This window comes from Mauremys mutica, chromosome 10, assembly GCF_020497125.1.
Source record: "Mauremys mutica isolate MM-2020 ecotype Southern chromosome 10, ASM2049712v1, whole genome shotgun sequence".
NCBI classification, from domain to species: Eukaryota; Metazoa; Chordata; order Testudines; family Geoemydidae; genus Mauremys; species Mauremys mutica.
The window spans coordinates 73,424,447-73,443,212 of record NC_059081.1 but is presented as its reverse complement, the minus strand read 5'-3'; the positions used below and the strand labels follow the sequence as shown (position 1 = coordinate 73,443,212).

General features: G+C 55.4%; 1 non-coding gene across 1 annotated transcript; it reads left to right on the top strand.

Annotated features, from left to right (window-relative positions):
- Positions 1 to 9,751: 9,751 nt before the first annotated feature.
- On the top strand, positions 9,752 to 9,833 carry TRNAL-CAA. Its single transcript has one exon. It is a non-coding gene; the product is annotated as a tRNA-Leu (tRNA).
- The last annotated feature ends 8,933 nt before the right edge of the window (positions 9,834 to 18,766 follow it).

The window sequence follows — 18,766 nt, the reverse complement described above, 5'->3', positions numbered from 1 at the left end:
GGAGTGGGTGGCATTTTATGATACTGGTAATGAGACCCTGATCTTTACTTTCATGTCAGCATCTTTCACTGAGGAGACAATCCTTCCCTTCTTCTGGGTGGGGATTGGAGTCCTGCTCAGAGTCTGCCCCTGAGGCCTGGAGATGGGGAGGTAGCAATATCCCACTGGGGTTCACTCTGGTTGTGGACCAGAAATGGACTGAACTAGTTGTTGTCCTGGGGACAGCTCAGATGGTTTAAAACACACTGCTGTGGTTCTAGAGAGGGGGATTGGGGAGACAGAGAAGATGTCATGGGGGGTTGTAGGGAGCATAGGCACCGACTCTGTGGGTGCCGCAGGGCTTGAGCACCCACAGGGAAAAATTAGCGGGTGCTCTGCACCCACCGGAAGCCAAGCTCCCTTCACCCCCCACCCAACTCACCTCCTCCTCCTGCCCTGAGCACGCCACGTCCCCACTCCTCCGCCTACCTCCCAGTGCTTCCCGCCGCCACACAGCTGTAGCAAGCTCTGGGAGGGAGGGGGGAGGAGGCAGGGGCGGGGCGGGGGCGGAGATTTGGGGAAGGAGTTGGACTCGGGGCAGGGGTGGAGTTGGGGTGGGGCCGGGGCCGAGGGGGGTTGAGCACCCACTGGCGCCAGTAGAAGGTGGTGCCTATGGTAGGGAGAGGAGAAGCTGAAGACTGGAAAGGGAACGTGAGGCTTTACTGGGGAGGGAGATGCTGGAAGGAAATGGAGGGTGAAAGACAGGGAAAGGGGGTAAGGAAAGTAGAGAGAGAGGGAATAAAACTGTTCAATATTATGGAAAGTGATTGTGTTTTCTTAACTCAGTCCCTTTGTTCATGAAAAAAACTAGTTTGAGGCCTTAAATTATTCTTGCAGACTTTGGACACTCTCTTCTCTGTGTTCTGATTATTACACTATCCTTGAATTGTTTGGAATTCTCACATTTCCTGACTGTAAATATAGCCTGTATTTGAAAGGCTGTTCTTTCTGCTTGGTATTTTCTTTTCTCTCTCTTTCTTTCAAACTGTTTGTTTTTTAAAGGAGCAGCACCTTTTTTTCCTGCATGAGCTCCGGACTGTGTGCTGGGCATCCCAGGTCTGCAGGCTGATGGGATCTCACCAGTCTGTGCTTGTGGCCCTGTGCCAGTCTACCTAGGGAATACCAGCAGCTCTGCCAGTTCTACTGAGCAGCATAGGCCAGTGTGAGTCTGCCATGCCAGGGTCCTCCTTCTCCTCCTGCTCCATCATACAGTCCATCAGGTACCTTTGGTGGGGCAGAAAAGTCCTCTCAAATGTTCACCAGCACTTCCAGGAAGCTCTGTCCTTTTTCTGATGCAGGAGTGAAAGTGCAAGCGAGAGGATTTCTTCAAAAGGTGCCTTCTCCATGTTGCTGGCTCTGGTAGCTTGGCACACACAGACCAAAATCACTCCTCGGCACTGTGTTGGCGGGCTGTTCAAACTTCCTGTAACAAGAAGGGTGGGCAGAAAAGTTTTGCTACACTGTAACATGCTCAAAGGGCCACAGCGGCCACATTTCAGGCTGGTGTTGGGGAATCTGGGCTAGGGTTGGTTGGACTCAGGTCTACATGCTGCAGTGTGGACACCAGAGCCCCAGATTTGAGCCTAGGTTAGAAATGTTTTAATGTAGGGTTAAGAAGCAGTATAGATGCTCAAGCCCAGGGTTCTCCAACATGGGCCAGCTGACTCCAGACCCAAAAACCTTGGGCTTACATTGCAGTGTAGACAAACCCAGAGTGACATACATGCATATCCTCATTAGAGTTCAGTGACACAACCAGTTCAGGAGAAAAAAAATTCCATGACTATCTTCAAAAATCACACCTGGAAAATGAAAGGGAAATAAACAAGGAAACACTTTGATATGCTTTATTTGCATAAAGACCCTCTGCCCCAGCCAGAGCCCTCATCCCCCCTGCACCCTAATCCTCTGCCCCAGCCCTGAGCCCCCTCCTGCATCATGAATCCCTCATCCTCAGCCCTACAGCCCTCACCCCTGTACTCCCTCCTATCCTCAAACTCTCTCCCCAGAAGGTGCACCCCCTCCCCCTTCTCACACACCCCTTCCCAACCCCAAACTCCATCCCAAAGCCTGCACCCTACACTCACCCCCTGCCCCAGCCCAAAGCCTGCACCCTGCACCCCTCCTGCACCCTAATCCCCAGCCCAGGATCTGCACCCCAGACCTCCCCGCCCCAAACCCCCTCCCAGAGCCTTAGGCAGGTGGGGGCAGAGTTTGGGGGGGTGGAGTTGGGGTGCGGGTTCTGGGCACCACCAACATTTCTACAAACTTGCCACCCGTGGCCCTAGGAGCACAAGCAGCGACAGTGGTGGGGGTGAGTGTGCTGCTGGGGGGAGCAGGAAAGGGGGGCTCCTCCCCCAGAGCTTGCTGCTGCCGGCAGGGAAAGGGCCGAGGGGAGTCGTCCTCTCTGGCCCCTGCCCCAGAGCAACATCCTGCCCCCAAAAATCATCCCCAGCCTTGCCCCACCCCAGAGCCCACCCCCCCAGCCAGAGCTTTCACCCCCCACCGCACCCACCACAAACCCTTCATGTCCGGTCCCAACCAGAGCCCTCCTCCCCCCGCACGCTGCCCCTCTCCCCCAGCCCTGAGCCCCTCCCAGCCCCAGCCAGAGCCCTCACCCTGAGCCCCTCCCACACGCCAAACCCCTCACCTTCAGCCACAGTCCTCACCCCTGCACCCCGTCCCTCTGCACTCCCTCCCTCCGTACCCCTTCCCACCCCCAAACTCTCTCCCAGAGCCTGCCCCCCCATCCCCCTGCCCCAGCCTAGGGCCTGCACCCCAGACCTCCTCCCTCACCCAAACTCCCTCCCAGAGCCGTTGGCAGAGTTTGGGCTGTCATGGTCTACACCCTCACTTGAAACTGGGGGGTTTCAAAGTGAGGACCAGCATGTATTCCCCCACCCTAAAATCCTAGGGTAGGTCTCCTTCGCTGCCACCAGTCAGGTTAAAGTGTCTGACACACTGCCTGTCCCCCAAGCTTCCCCTGGGGAACCCAGATTCAAACCCCTTGAATCTCACCAGAGAGAGAGAGAAACAGCCAGTTCCCCTCCTCCCCCTCTTCCTTCTCTCCAGCCTGCTCCGGAGAGATATACACCGAGTCAAATCCTTGACTCAACACAAAGAGGGACTCACTTCCCCCCTCCCCTTCCCTAGTCCTGGAAAGAGATACCTGATTCAAACTGCTTGAATCAAACCCAGGAGGAACTGTCTCTTCCCCCCTCCCCTTCCCCTGAATTTCCACAAGAGAAGGAATTAACCAAGTCCAAAGAAAAGAAAAGAATTTATTAAGAGAACAAAAAGAAAATACAGAATCTCTATGAGCCTAAGCTGGACACTCATAGGGGATAACCTTATCAATCTCTGGAGAGAATCCCCCTCCCCCTTTCTCAGTAAAAGCAATATCAGCAAACAGGAATAAAGCATTTCCTTTAGCAAACACACAATTGCAAATATAGAAATCAAATCATAAGATTAATTCGCCTTTCTAATTAATACTCACTATTAATTAGTAGAAACTGCTCCAGGAGAACTTGGAGACATGACTGTCCTCTCTTAGATCCAAAAAGAGTTCTCTGAGCAAAACCGGGAACACAGACAAAGGCTTCCCTCCACAGAGATTTGAAATTCCCCTGTCCCTTGATTGGTCCTCTGGTCAGGTGTTTCTCAGGTTACTGAGCTTGTTAACCCTTTCCAGGGAAAAGAGACCTTAACCCTGATCTGTTTATTTATGACATGGGCGGAGCGGGTTCTGGGCACCACCAAAATTTCTACAAACCTGCCCCGCCTCAAGGTTATGACTGATCCAGCCTTTCCCCCTCACAGACTCTCTGTCCACCCCCACAGCCCAGCGTTCCCCATCCCCCACCTCCATCCCCCAGGAATGTCTCCCCAGGGTGAATCCCTCACAGCCCAGCACACAGAGCTCAGTGTCAAATCGCTCAGAGTTGTCGGGCAGATCCTGCCGGGCGTGTCCCCATCTCACATGTTTCCGATCCTCAGACAGGGCGAGCTGGGGATGAGCCGTGTCTGGATCCAGAGTCACAGTCACTGGGGACAGAGAGAATCAGAGCGTTAGGGGCAGAGCTCAGCCCTGGGGGAGGCGGGGACCATTTCTCACACTCCCCAGCAGCCCTGGGACAGGCCTGGATCCCAGGGAGCTGCCTCGGCCCTGGGTGCCTGACACCGAGCAGAGACGTCACTGCAGTTCTCAGCCTGGGCAATGGGACCCACTTTTGTACATTCACATTTGGTGACAGAGGCTGCAGCCCCCTGCTCCTCAGCTGGCTCTAGCTCAGATGGCAGAGGCTGGAGCATAGGGGCCGACTCCGTGGGTGCTCCGAAAAATTGGGCAGCTCCCCGGCCCCCGCCAGCTCACCTCCACCTCCGCTCCGCCTCCTCCCCTGAGCGCACCGCGTGCCCGCTTCCCCCCTAGCTCCCAGCACTTGCACCTGTTTCGCTCGGCCAGGAGGGAGGGGGCAGGAGGGGGAAGGCAGCACGCTCGGGGAAGAGGTGGGGCTGGGACGGGTATTTGGAGAAGGGGTTCAATGGGGCAGGGAGGGGGCTGAGACTTTGGGGAAGGGGTTGGAATGGGGGTGGGGTGAGGGTGGGGAAAGGGTGGAGTCGGGGTGGGGCCCGGGGGCGCGAGCACCCACCGGCACTGGGGGAAGTTGGCGCCTATGGTCTGGAGAGGAAAAGGGTCACAGAGATGAGAGCACCTGGTCTCTGATTTACAACGCCAGCCTGGGGAGCTGCTCCTCTGCCCTGAGTGCCTGGGACCCAGCAGAGATGCCCTGGCAGCTCCTCTCCCCCTGCTGGGACCTGCTGTGAGGGCTGCAGAAACTGCCTCTCTCCCCCCTTCCCTGCTGGGGCTGCTCCTCGGAGGGTGAGAGAGGAGGAACCTGACGTTGTGCAGAGGGGAGTGAGAGGAGGGAGGCACCAGATATAAACCCAGGGGGAAGCTGCACGCTGAGCCCATCAGGGCAGGTTCTCAGCATTTAGTGTTTGTGTTTCTATTTCTTGGGCGGGTGGGGGGTGTCACAGTCGGTGTTGGTTTGGTTTGTGTCTTTACCTACTCGTTTATAAAACTGTCTTCATGCATTTTTTTCCTCTGAAGTGAAAAGCTTAATCCTTTCTCAATAAGCTGGCCAAATGCTTCACTGATACAACTCAGAAGCAAACAGTGAAATACAAGTACAGAGCCAATATTCATAACTTCAAATACAAGAATGATACAACATGCGGCCCACGGAGCTCTTCCCTGCGGCCCGCGGAGCTCCCCAGGGCCGCCCAGAGGGGGGGGCAAAGGGGGCAATTTGCCCCGGGCCCCGGGCTCCGCAGGGGCCCCCAAGAGAAAAGCGGAGGCTCCCGCCTCCGCCCCTCTCCTGGAGCCTCGGCGCATAGAGCGCCGAGTCTCCGTCCGAGCGCCTGAGCCCCGCCCCGATCCGAGCCGCGTGGGGAGGGGGCGGGGCTGGGAGCTCTGGGCTGAGCGCTGCGCTCGGCGTGGAACTCACAGCCCCGCCCCCTCACCACGCGGCTCTGACCGGGACGAAGTTCAGGCCTCGCCGGAGACGCGCTCGGGTAAGGGGGGGGAAGCGGGAGCCGCCGGGGCCGGGCCGGGGCCTGGGTGGGAAGCGGGACCCGCCGGGGCCGGGGCCGGGCCGTGGGGTGGGGGAGGGAAGCGAGACCCGCCGGGGCCGGGCCGGGCCGGGGGGGGGGGGCGGGAAGCGAGACCCGCCGGGGCCGGGCCGGGCCGGGGGGGGGAAGGGAAGCGAGACCCGCCGGGCCGGGCCGGGCCGGGGGGTGGGGGAGGGAAGCGAGACCCGCCGGGGCCGGGCCGGGCCGGGGGGGGGGAAGAAGGGAAGTGAGACCCGCCGGGCCGGGGGGTGGGGGAGGGAAGCGAGACCCGCTGGGGCCGGGCCGGGCCGGGCCGGGTGGGGGGGGGAAGGGAAGCGAGACCCGCCGGGCCGGGCCGGGCCGGGGGGTGTGGGGGAGGGAAGCGGGACCGGCCGGGGCTGGGGTGGGAAGCGGGACCGGCCGGGGTGGGGAAAAGAGGGACCCGCCGCCGCCGAAGCGCAGCCCGGTCTTCGGCGGTGGGGGGCCCCTTCTGTTCCGGGACCCGCCGCCTAAGTGCCCCGCCGCCAAGCCACCAAACAGCTGTTGGTGGCGCTTAGCACTTTCCAGGAGGGAGGGGGGAGGAGCGGGGAGCTGCGCGCTTAGGGGAGGAGGTGGAGAAGAGACAGGGCAGGGGCGGGGCCTCATGGAAGGGGTGGATTGGGGGTGGGGCCAGGGGCAGCAAGGGGGCGTGTCAGTGATGCGGCCCTCGGGCCAATGCACTAGTCCTCATGCGGCCCTCGGGGTCATTTGAGTTTGAGACCCCTGGCATAAGCATAACCAGCAAATGACAACCTTTTCATAGACACCTCACTTCACCATCTTTGTACAAGATTTGTTGCAACTATATGACAGTGGTTGCAATAATGGTCTATATGGTCATAGTTCAATTAGATAAGGTCACACCCCTATCTTCTCTCAATGGACTTGCCTGGGAACGTTCCATCTGGAGTCTAGGTCATGGCTTCTGCTGTGACTAAGCGAAATCAGGCATGGACGTGGGACTTGCCCATGTGACTCTAAACACCATCTTGTTACCTGTCATTTTCCACTCTCTCCACTGAGGGCTTTGTTTGAAACAATGGGGGTTTCCATCCACAAGCTATAAAAGGCCCAGGACACATCTCCATTTGGCCTCTTTCCTGCTCAGACCTCTTGATGATGACCTTATACTAATGGGAGCGTTCTAACCAAAGGACTGAGGACCTTCCAATGATTCAGAAGCAACCAGAGACTTAAAAAGCCAACAGTTTATTCCATCACTGCTACACGCATGATTCAAGAACTTTGCAATTCTTGTATGTATTTGATTCCTTCAACCAATTTTAACTCTCACCTTCCTTCCTTTCCAGAAATAAACCTTTATATTTTAGATACTAATGGGCTGGCAACAGCATGATTACTGGGCTCAGATCTGAGTTGTATATTATTGACCTGGGTATGTGGCTGGTCCTTTAAGATCAGAAGAACCCTTTTGGTTGATGAAATTGGGTTCCAATAACCACTCATCAGTAATTTCGGTGGCGATATAAAGCCTGGAATGACTAAGGAGGCTGCTTTTCTGACTTCTCGTTAGCCAGTGTGGTGAAACAGAAGTTAACTTTTGTTGCTGGTTTGATTTATCTTATGGGAGCAAAATCACCATTTTGGGGGTATGTCTGCCCCATTTCTCAGCACTTTGGCCTGAATTTGGTATTCTCAGTTGTGACCCACTAAGGCACAGTGAGAGATGGCTTTTGCTCCTCTGCCTACTGCTAATGACAGTGAAGCCGCAAGACAAAGTCAACAGCAGAGCCAGAGCCAGAAGCTACATCTTCTATCTTTGCTGTTCTCTTCTTTCCCCGTTTGTGTGTGTTTGCCTTATCTTGCCACCTAGGAAATGGGATTGGACTTTAACAAGAGACACCACAACAATGACAGCTCCAGCCCATCTCAGCTGATCTCTCTGATTTCCCCAGGACAGCTGTTACCTTCTTCAAAACCATCCAAGAGACTGTCACATAAGGAACTTTCCTTCTAAAAACTCTCCCAGCTAAAGAGAAAGGGCACAGGGGATGCTGTTAACGACAAGCCTTACTGACTACTTTACATTTCCATTGCTTTAACTCTGTCTCTTTTTCTCTCTGTGTCTCAGTAACACACTAGCAGGGATGTGAGAGGTGTGTTTGCCATGGGACTAAGAGGGCTGAAGTCTCTCTCTACCAAACCGCAAGCCTTGTTTCACCCGTTCAGTGTTGGACGGTGACAGGGGCACGTTAACACCTTTCACTCTTTCGGGGACCTTGAGCCTGTTTAAATGACCACAGAAGTTCCCGCCCCCTGTGTGAGTGGCACGGGGGACTGAGCGTCTTTTCTCCTTTCTCCCCTCTAGGATGTCAGAAGCCCCATAGACGGGGTGTAGCTCCTCCCCCTGCACACGCCATTAGTCTGGCCACAGGCTGAGACAACACAACTGTCCCAGGGCACAACTGCAACGTGGTGAAGGTGACACGTGGGTCGGAATCTCCTTTGGTTTCTTACAAACCCGGGTTTCTGCATTTCCTACAAAACTAAATCTGTTTTCTAAATCGCTTCTCTGCTCAGGCTGCGTCTACGCCCCTTTGTGTCGGTAGAACGTATGTCGCTCAGGGGTGTGAATGAGCCACCCCCCGAGCGACACAGTTACACTGACCCAAGCGCCGGTGTGGGCAGGGCTATGGTGCTGGGAGAGCTTCTCCTGCCAACATGGCTACGGCTCTCGCTGGGGGTGGGGAGTCTCAGCGGCTACACTCAAGAGCTAACGGTGGGGCCACTGCACCGGTGCCAGCGTGAGCTCCCCAGAGCAGCCACCACCTCAGGGCAGGGACAATGGCCCTGACTGGGGACACAGTACGGGCCTGTCACCTCCAGGGCACTGGGTTCTCTTCTGCCCCCGGCAGGAGTGAACAAACGTCTGTATGACGTGGTGACCATTCACAGACAGGTGAGGAATGAGCTGGTGTGAGGGGAGCTGATCTCAGTCCAGTGGCAGGTGGGCAGATGGCCACAGAGCAATGACCAGCAGGAACACTGGAATCTATTGGCCATCAAAGCATGGAGGCCGAGGAGTGAATTGCCCACTGGACCGAACTCATCCTGTCCCCAGAGCTGGTCTCGGTAAATCGGGGTGAAGCACATTGACGGGACACCTCGGGGAAGCTTGCACAGCCATTGCTGGGGCTGCAGCTATTCTGTGGCTGGATACACAGAGACTCATTCTCCAGTCCCTCAATTCAGCATTTGTCACGGGCAAGAAATTCAGAGTAAAATACGACACTAAAATATGATAATGATTAATGGGGAAAAACCTGTTTCTTTCTAGGTGTGAAACAGGGAAGTTCCAGCAGCTGGAGGACACGTCTCCTGATCTGGAAATCAGTCTTGGTTATTGGTGCCAAGAAAACCGGTGCTCTGAAGGAGACTGAGGAAAATCAAAGGTACCGAGAAGGGAGCTAGGGGGGAAACGTTTCGGACTTCCGGAAGTGACGGGCTCTGACCAATTAGTGGCAATAGATGCTAACATAAAACTGAAACAAATCAGAGTGAACCAATAAATTATCGTTCCTGACTCAGGGGAAAAGGCTGGGTGGGGCCATGTGCCAAGGCAACAGCAAACGGTTCATAATCTGCAGTCATTTGAATGTGATTCATTTTTCCACTAACAAGTTTCTCTGAAGTGGTGAGAAATCCAGGGTCCGGGGAAGGGAGCCGTGGCCCATTCTCCTGTCGGACAGTCCAGTTGTGGCTTAGTCCTGTTTATACATAGAGAAAAGAGTCCAATACAAACAGTTTAATCCAGCGAGAAAGTCAGTCCATTGGCGGATAGAGCCGGGAGCTGGTGGGGGGCAGAGCTGGATTCTACCTCACTGTCTGACCTCTCCCTGTCTCGATCGTTACAGTGTGGAGAGGAACAATGACAGACCCCACAGGCGGGTGCTGGTTTGGTGCTTAACCACACGGCGAAGGACCGAGAGCCCCAAATTCCCCCTGGTGTTTTGGGAGCCAAGTTTGCTGTTTGAATTCTGCAGTTCAGATGATGTCAGGCCTGGGCATTTCTCTGGCCTTAGGGGGTGCTTTGGTCACAGCTCTGATGGCCGAGTGGCGAAGGTGTTGGACTCAAAATTCAAGAGGGTTTCCCTGTGCAGGTTCAAATTCTGCTCACAGCAAGGCCTGTGTTTTAGCCACAGCCCGTCTAAGAGGCCAGGGGTGGCTGAGCCTCCCCCAAATGGCCGCCCATGCAGGGGGGAACACTGGGGATGTGGGGCGAGTCAATCCTCCGTGGGCCCATTGTCATCTTTCGAGTGCTGGACGCGAAGCTCCAGAGAAGTGGGGGCCCAGCCTGCACCCTTTTCCGCTCTGCATCTTAACCCGATGCCCTGCTCTGCCTCCTCCCATCCCCCCTCCGCCTCTTCCCCCAAGGCCTGCGCCCCACCCCCGCTGGGCCTTTTCCCCTGAGCCCCCTCCCTCTCTTTGCCTCTTCCTGCCCCTGCTCCGCCTCCTTCCCCAAGGACCCTCCCCACCCCCCGCTCACCTAAGGCAGGAAAAAGTGATGGGTGCCTGGCCCCATGGCCCCCTGGCAGCCCCCCTTAGGGGAAAGGGGCAGGGAGGAGCAAGCAGCAGGTGAGTGGCGTCTTGGGGGAAGAGTGAGGGGCAGGTAGGGGGTCTGGGGGGAGGGGGCGGAGGGCAGTGAACAGCAAGTGGGCGGGGCCTTTCAGGAAGGTGCTTTAGTCAAAAAGAAGCTATTGTGATACACAGATGGGCTGGGATATGCAGGGAGTCAGATTAGATGCTCTAATGGTCCCTTCTGGTCTTAAGGCTACTAATTTATGAAAAACTAATGTTTTATTGTGTAGCGGCTCCATCCACAGACTGAACAGTCATTGTCAACGAGGCTGGCCAGGGGCAGGACATCAGCTTTGAGGGGAGGGGTGGGTGTGGCAGTGACATCACAAAGGCCTTTTGCAGGAACTCGGCCTATTGGGCAAAGGTGGTGGGGAGGGGGTGACCTCACAGAGAGACCCCGACATCAGCCGGGCAGGACCGAGGTGCAGGGCCAGGCCTGTCTCTGAGACCCCCCCCCCGGCTTTGCTGCCGCAAGTCTCCTTCGCGAGGTCTCTCCTCGAGGGCTGAGAGAGAATTAGGATTCACGGCTGTGAGCATGAGGAGGAACCTCTGTGGAGTTTTCTCCTTTCCTACCACTGACTGTGCCGAAAACAAACTTCCCTTTGACAAGGTAAGAGGCTGAGAGAGGTTTGGAACCTGTTCAGTCTGATCCACCTGGCGCAGGCAGCACTCTAGGCCCAGGAAACACTGGCTTCAGGTGCCAGAAGTTGATTTCCTACCTAGGATTTGATGGTTGGAATCCCTGGGGACATTGGGGTTTGTCCTTTTTGGTTTCCCTTTTCCTCTTTCCTCCCTCCTTTCTCCTCTTCTCTTGCTTCTTTTCTCCCTTTCCCCTGCTTCCCTCCCTCTACCAAGGAGGGGTGTGTGGAGTGCGGGCAGGGGAGGGGGTTGCTCTCATTGCGGGAGGTCCTCACGAAGAGGTGGGGCTGGATCTGAGAGTGATCCCCTCTGATGGTGACCTGGGCCGTCCTTTGGGACATCCGGTCAGACCCCTCAGCCTCCCGCCCCTCAGAGGGGCTCAGGGCTGATTGGCCGAGCAGGGGGCTATCGACAGCGAGGAGACTCCAATGTACAACCAATCCAATGTACGGGATTAATCTGGCTACTTCTCTCCATTAATTGCCTCTTGGCAGGTCATGATTTCCCCTAATGTTCTAGGTCTTGTAAAATACTTGTTGAATAGTTACTATGAACCACTGTTGGTCTGTAGCTCACTTGAGAGCCTGCACCCGGCTCCGCTCTGCCTCTTAACCCGATGGCCTGCGCTGCCTCCTCCCATCCCCCCTCCGCCTCTTCCCCCAAGGCCTGCGCCCCACCCCCGCTGGGCCTTTTCTCCCGAGCCCCCTCCCTCTTCCTGCCCCTGCTCCGCCTCCTTCCCCAGGGACTCCCCGCCCCTCGCTCACCTAAGGCAGGAAAAAGTGATGGGTGCCTGGCCCCATGGCCCCCTGGCAGCCCCCCTTAGGGGAGGAGCAAGCAGGTGAGTGGCGTCTTGGGGGAAGAGTGAGGGGCAGGTAGGGGGTCTGGGGGAGGGGGCGGAGGGAAGTGAACAGCAAGTTGGCGGGGCCTCGGGGGACGAGGATGAGCAGGGGCGGGGCCTCTGTGGCCGGGCCATGGTCTGGGCACCGGTGGCCCCCCAACTTCTAGGGGTCACTCATCTGAAACCCAGGATGAAAGTGACGTGGGCCTGAGTCTTGTTGGGGCTGAGGCTACCTCACACCTTTACCTTCGGGGCTCTACCGGGGCATAAAGCCCCCGGACACGGCCAGAGACAGGGCGAGGGGCCTCAGCACGGGAGAGAGTCAGGCCCAGAGTTAGACGAGGGGGGCAGAGAATATTCTTCATTCTGGTTAGTTACACGTCGCCCTTGCTAGAAATCCTTCCTGTATTTGCTCCAGTTGGCTCCCTGCAGAAGTGAGAGTAAGCTCGGCCGTGCCCGTAGCCCTGGGCCCTTTAAATCACCCCTGGAGACCCCGGCCGCAGCCGCTGCCCCGGGGGCTCCAGCAGCAGGGCTCGGGCGGCGATTTAAAGGGTGCAGGGCTCTGCTGTGGTAGCAGCCGCCAGAGTCCTGGGCCCTTTGAATGGCCCCAAGCTCTGGGGCTCCCAGCAGCCTCCGCAGCTGGTAGCTCTGGCGGTGATTTAAAGGGCCCAGGGCGCCCAGCCGCTTCTACTGCAGTCGGAGCCCTGGGCCCTTTAAATCTCGATTCAGAGGGCCTGGGGCTCTAACAGCCCCGCCTCTTCCACCCGAGGCCCCGCCCTTTCCGGTCCAGGCCCCGCCCCCCGGCTCAGGACTCCCGCATACCGGTAAGTCCTTGAAGTGACTTTCACCCCTGACTCCCTGACTCTGTAGCGCTGCCCCGTCCCCCTGTTTGTTCCTCAGAATTAGCCGGTTCTGTCACTTCCTATCAGCAATCCCGCCATAACACGACAGCCTGAAATCGCAGCTCTCCCCTCCCCTCGCGCTGGACTTGCTGCCAGCTGAACTGGAGAAAACGTGGGGAACGGCTCTGGCAGAGGGTGTGAAAAAGACCCAGGGAAAGGGGGAGTTTCACAGGGATTTCCTCAAGTGAGGAGAAACGTGGGGTCCCAGTTAGTGCCCAGAAACCCCTTCAGGGATCAAACCAAGCAGAGGCCCAGCTCACCCCGCTCGGGGCTCCACGGGGGAGTGAGCAGGGGGCTGCTGTGACACACACAGACTGTGGCTGAGGAGGGGGCTGCCAGGCCTCCCCCCCCCAGTCTGACACTGAGGGAGGAGGGGGGTGTTATATCCTTGGGGGCAGCCGGTTTAGGAAGAAATCACTTGAGGCCAGAGAGCAGACAGCTAACTAAACTGCCATTTTATTTACAGACACAGAGCTCACACAACCGGCTGAAACCGGCTGGGCTATCCCCTAATAATCTAACTCAGTTGCCATAGGAACAAAAACCATGACAACCAAATACACAACATATTCCTCCCCCCCCCTAATAAGAACATCCCTTAAATACAACACACACTAGACTAGAGAAGGAGGGTAGACTGCCTCCATTCCCGGCTAAACCCTGGGGATTATTTTGCCCCATAACCGTGGGTTCACCCTAGCTAAAGATCCAGCCGATGAGGAGGCCTTCTGTCTCTGGGTGGATTACGGTGAACTTCTGGTGTTGTTGCACCCGAAAGTACCATGGGCTCAGGGTCCGCAGCACAAACGGGTGAGGAGGTGGTATCAGCTCGTGCTGGGCAAAGGGGCATCTCAGCCGCCGGCACTAATGGAGAACAGTCAGGAACAGGTGATTCATGATTCGGTGTCTCACCAGAAGAGGTGAAGTCAGACCCGTCAACTGCAGATGTGTCCTGAGGACTGGCATGACCTGGCAACAGCTGATCTACATGTCGCCGCCAGGTAAGATTCTCTGCAGTCCGGACTGTGTAGGAAACAGGTCCTGTTTGAGTGATGACTGTGTCCGGGACCCATTTAGCTCTGGAAGTATAATTCTGAGCCAAAACTGGCTGCCCTGGGCTAAAGGTTCGGTCTTTTAGATATTTTGGTGGACTGTCAGGTTTAATGTTCAGTGTCACAGTGATTCCCTTCATACTTCCCAAATCATCTCCAAAAACAGCAGCATGTTTCCTTAGTATAGGGGTTAGACTGGTTTCTTCTTTAGTCATCCGGTGCACTTCTGCCCAGTTCAGTTGAATCTTTCCATGCCAAGACCTACCCCTTAAGGCTGGGTAGTTACCTCTCACCACAAACAGTGGCAATTTAGCCGCCTGTCCATTGAGCTCCACCTTAACATCAATACTGCCCAACAGGGGCACAGCTTCTCCCGTATACGTCTTCAGAACAGTTTTTGTTGCCTTAAGCGGAAGATGCTGTAGCTTTTCTTTATACACAGTCTCGGAGACCAGCGAGACGGCTGCACCGGTGTCCAGTTCCATGCGTATAGATTTGCCATCCAACAACGGGGTTACCCAGTATTCATGTGAGCCCCCTGCCAAAGACAAAACATGCAGTGGCACTTCCTCTTGCGCTGAGGTGTCACCTTGATCATCCTGGGTCTGCTCTAGGGTATGCAGGGTTCTGACTCTGCACAGTTTTGTGGGTCGGTTCTTGTGACACTTTTTGCACCTTAGGGGATGCACCGATGGATTGTGCCTCCCTTGTAGCCAGTTCCATGGAGGCAGCAATATCAACAGCCTTCTGTAAGGTAAGCTGAGCCTCTGTCAGTAGGCGCTTCCCACAGTATAGCTTCACTGTAGAGGCCACACACTAACCTGTCACGCAGGGCCTCATTTAACATCTCTTTAAATTCACAGTGTTCTGCTAGCTTTTTTAAAATGGCTACAAATTGTACAACGGTTTCATCTTCCTTTTGGTCTCTTTGGTGGAACCTAGATCTTTCAGCAATTACCAGTGGTTTGGGGGAAAAAATGGGACCCCAGGATTTCCACAATGTCACTGTAAGATTTAGTCTCAGGCTTAACAGGGTGTAGTAAGCTGCGTAGCAGGGAGTAGGTTTTAGCCCCTACAACACTTAAGAATATTGGCACCTTCTTCGCTTCTGTAATGTCATTTGCAATAACAAAAAGCTCAAAACGCTCAGTATACACATGCCACTGCTCTATATTCTCATCAAAAGGTTCCAGTGGCCTGGTCAGAGTAGCCATGATTTTTAGTTTCACTTTCACAGTTAGTGTAAACAAGCAGTATTTTTCTTTGTTTGTTCTTTACCTTGACTTCTACTTCCTTCTGTTACTGGAGCAGCACCGGAATCCCATCCATCGTCGCCACTTGTTATATCCTTGGGGGCAGCCGGTTTAGGAAGAAATCACTTGAGGCCAGAGAGCAGACAGCTAACAAAACTACCATTTTATTTACAGACACAGAGAGCTCACTCAGCCGGCCGAAGCTGGCCGAGCTATCCCCTAATAATCTAACTCAGTTGCCATAGGAACAAAAACCATGACAACCAAATACACAACAGGGGGCAGCTGGACAGACCTGCAGTAACCACATGGATTGTGAGGTTTGCTCCACTCCTGTCGTCAGTGGTGCCGATGTTACTCCCTGAGCCTGCTGGGCTCCACCTCGAACTCTCTGCTTCTCTCTCATCCCTGCAGCGACTGTGACCAGGGGTCGGCAGCCTTTGGCTCCGGCCCATCAGGGTTAGCCGCTGGCAGGCCGGGGCGGTTTGTTTACCTGGAGTGTCCGCAGGCACAGAGCCCTGCCGCTCCCAGTGGCCGCAGTTCCCTATTCCCAGTCAATGGGAGCTGCAGGAAGCAGCAGCCAGCACATCCCTCGGCCTATGCTGCTTCCCGCAGCCCCCATTGGCCTGGAACAGTGAACGGCTCCATGCCTGCGGATGCTCCAGGTAAACACACCGTCTCGGCCCGCCAGCGGCTTACCCTGAGCGACCCCTGATTGGGACTCTGGATCCAGACACGGCTCCTCCCCAACTGGGCCTGTCCGAGGATCGGAAAAGTGTCAGATGGGGACACACCTGGCAGAATCGGTCCAACAAGCCCGAGAGATTTGTCTCTAGGCCTGTGTGCTGGGTGATCTGCCGGTCCCGCACCTTCGGCATCCACCGCCGAATTGCCGCCGAAACCGCGGGACTGGCGGAGCTCCCGCAGAAACGCCGCCGAAGGCAGCCTGACTGCCGCCCTCACGGCGACCGCCAGGCCACCCCTCCTCCCCCGCCCCGGCTTGCCGCCCCAGGCACGCGATTGCTGCTCTGATCCCTGGAGCCACCCCTGCATGGGGACAATCAGCTGGTCTTCTGCAGTCTCTGGTGTTCACCTCACTGGGGCCTGGGAAGTCTCCCATCTGTCACTCTAGCAGAACCTCTTCTACCCCCTTATCTCCTGGCCTCTATGAGCTTGGAGGGTCAATTTCTCAGGGGGTCACTCAGGCCATGGTGAAGCCAGGTGCCTGTGGGAGCAAACAGGGCTGGGTCAATGTGTTAGGAGGCCATTGACCCTCCACACAGAGCTGTGGGAAATATAAAAATAAAGACAAAACCTCGCTTCTTAACTCTGCATAAAACAGATTCCAGTTAGGTCACATTTACACTCATGAGCGTATTTCTGGAAAGCGTTATGGGTGCAACGTCGCAGCACTAATGAAATTTAGCCTTCGAAAGGTGTGGTGGGGGAGAATGATGCTCCAGCCTCTCAGAATGTTTGTCGAAGTGGTTAGAGGCTCACCCAGAAAAAGGGTGTTTGAGTTGCAGACTAAATGCACCTTGTCATAGGTCTCACCCCCACTTGGAGCTGTTGGGTTCACAAGATGGGGACCTATGGATGGATCCTTCTAAACTTAAATCCTAGTTTAGATCTACTACGCTGCCACCAGTCAGTTTTCTAAGTGTCTGACACACTGCCTGTTCCCCCAACTTTCCCTGGGGAACACAGATTCAATCTCCCTGAATCTTTACACACAGGAAAGCAGCCCACTTCCCCCCTCCCTCTCTCCTAGCCACTCTGGAGAGATAGACACCGAGTCAAATCCTTGACTCAACACAAAGAGGGACTTAACTCCCCCTCCCCTTCCCTAGTCCTGGAGAGAGATACCTTGATTCAAACTCCTTGAATCAAGCCCAGGAGGAACTCACTCTTCCCCCCTCCCCTTCCCCTGAATTTCCACAAGAGAAGGAATTAACCAAGTCCAAAGAAAAGAAAAGAATTTATTAAAGAAAAAGCAAAGTAACTGTCTCTGTAACCAAGATAGAACAATACACAAAGATTAACCTGTAAACCTGGAGAGAATTCCCCCGCCCCCTTTCCTTCTCAGTAAAAGCAAAGTAACGGCAAACAGGAATAAAGCATTTCCTTCAGCAACACACAATTGCAAATGTAGAAATCAAATTATAAGACTAATCCGCCTTTCTAATTAATACTCACTATTAGATAGTAGAAACTACTCCAGGAGAACTTGGAGACATGACTGGCCTCTCTTAGATTCAAAGAGAGAACTCTAACAAAGAACACAGACAAGGGCTTCCCTCCACAGAGATTTGAAAATCTCTTGTCCCTGATTGGTCCTCTGGTCAGGTGTTCACAGGTACTGCATGTTAATCCTTTACAGGTAGAAAAAAACCTTAACCCTTAACTAACTGTTTATGACACACCTTTTTTTCCTGTGCTCCACCAATGGCACCTTATGATGGGATGCTCTGTTCACCACGGGCTGGTGCTGCCTCCTGACTATCCTGAGGATGAGCTGTGTGTGGCCAATGCCCCTGCTTGTGGTCACACGCTGTATCTCTGCCTGTCACTCTCAGGCTGCAGCCCCTCTCTCACTCCAGAAGCTGCCGCTACCTCTTCGTGGACCTGGCCCTTTGGACAGGGCCCTCTATTGTTTTCCCCTTCTGGGGCAGAGTCCTTCAAACTCTCTCCCATTCGAGAGGGATCCTGTGCCCTGATCCTTTGACTCCTGCCGTTGCCCAGGCAGGCTTCCAGCTCTCTGTCCCTCTCATGCCACTTCCCCAGTGGTGGGAGAGGAACCCAGGCCGGCCGTGTACTCCAGGGGCCAGCCCAGCGACTCTAGAACACACAGCCAAGGCCTGTTCAGTCTCCAGGGTGTGCAGGATTCACAGTGCCTGGAGGGGAGCTGGCTGAATACAGCGCACAGCTGTGTGTGAGGCACAGGTCCTGGGGGTGGCTCCAGATAGTCTGTTGTTCTTCCTAATGAAACTCTTCTGCCCGTCTGAGTGGGCAGCAACAAAGGCCGGGTTCAGTCTGTAGGGGTTCTATTTCAATAACACAATGTAAAACCAGCTCGAGCCCCACCCAGTGACATGGGACAATTACATATCACCCCCCTAAGGGGCAAGACTTCCCCGCTCACAAGCACAGAGTCTGAGTGTAGCAAAATCCTTTTAATAAAGAGGGACACAATGTGGCATCATGTTGGGGAAACACCACAAACAGGATTCATAACACAAACCATGAGCAAAAGACGCACCCCCAAGTAAGTTTGGCAGTGTCCTTTCCCCCTCAGGGTCTAAAAGTCCAGCAACCCAACAGTCTCCCCCAACCGCAGTTTCTGTCCTTGGTCAGTGCAGCCTCCAGAGTTCAGAAGTTCCTCTGCAGAGTTTACCTCCCAGCCTGGGTGGAAGCAGGAGAAGGTATGGGGGCGGGGGAGGGGGTTGTGCATCTTACATGGTCCACTGCTCAGGTTGACAGCTGATTGTCACGCCTCTCCATGGCGTTCTCCTGCAATCTTCACCACCAGCTGCGCCTCTCCATCAGCCACCCTGCTATCCGCTCCTCTCCGCCAGCCACCCTGCTATCCGCTCCTCTCCGCCAGTCAATCTGCTATCCGCTCCTCTCCGCCAGCCAACCTGCTATCTGCTCCTCTCCGCCAGACACCCTGCTATCCGCTACTCTCCGCCAGCCACCCTGCTATCCGCTCCTCTCCGCCAGCCACCCTGCTAACAGCTCCTCTCCGTCACCCACTATGCTATCCGCTCCTCTCCACCAGCCACTGTACTATCA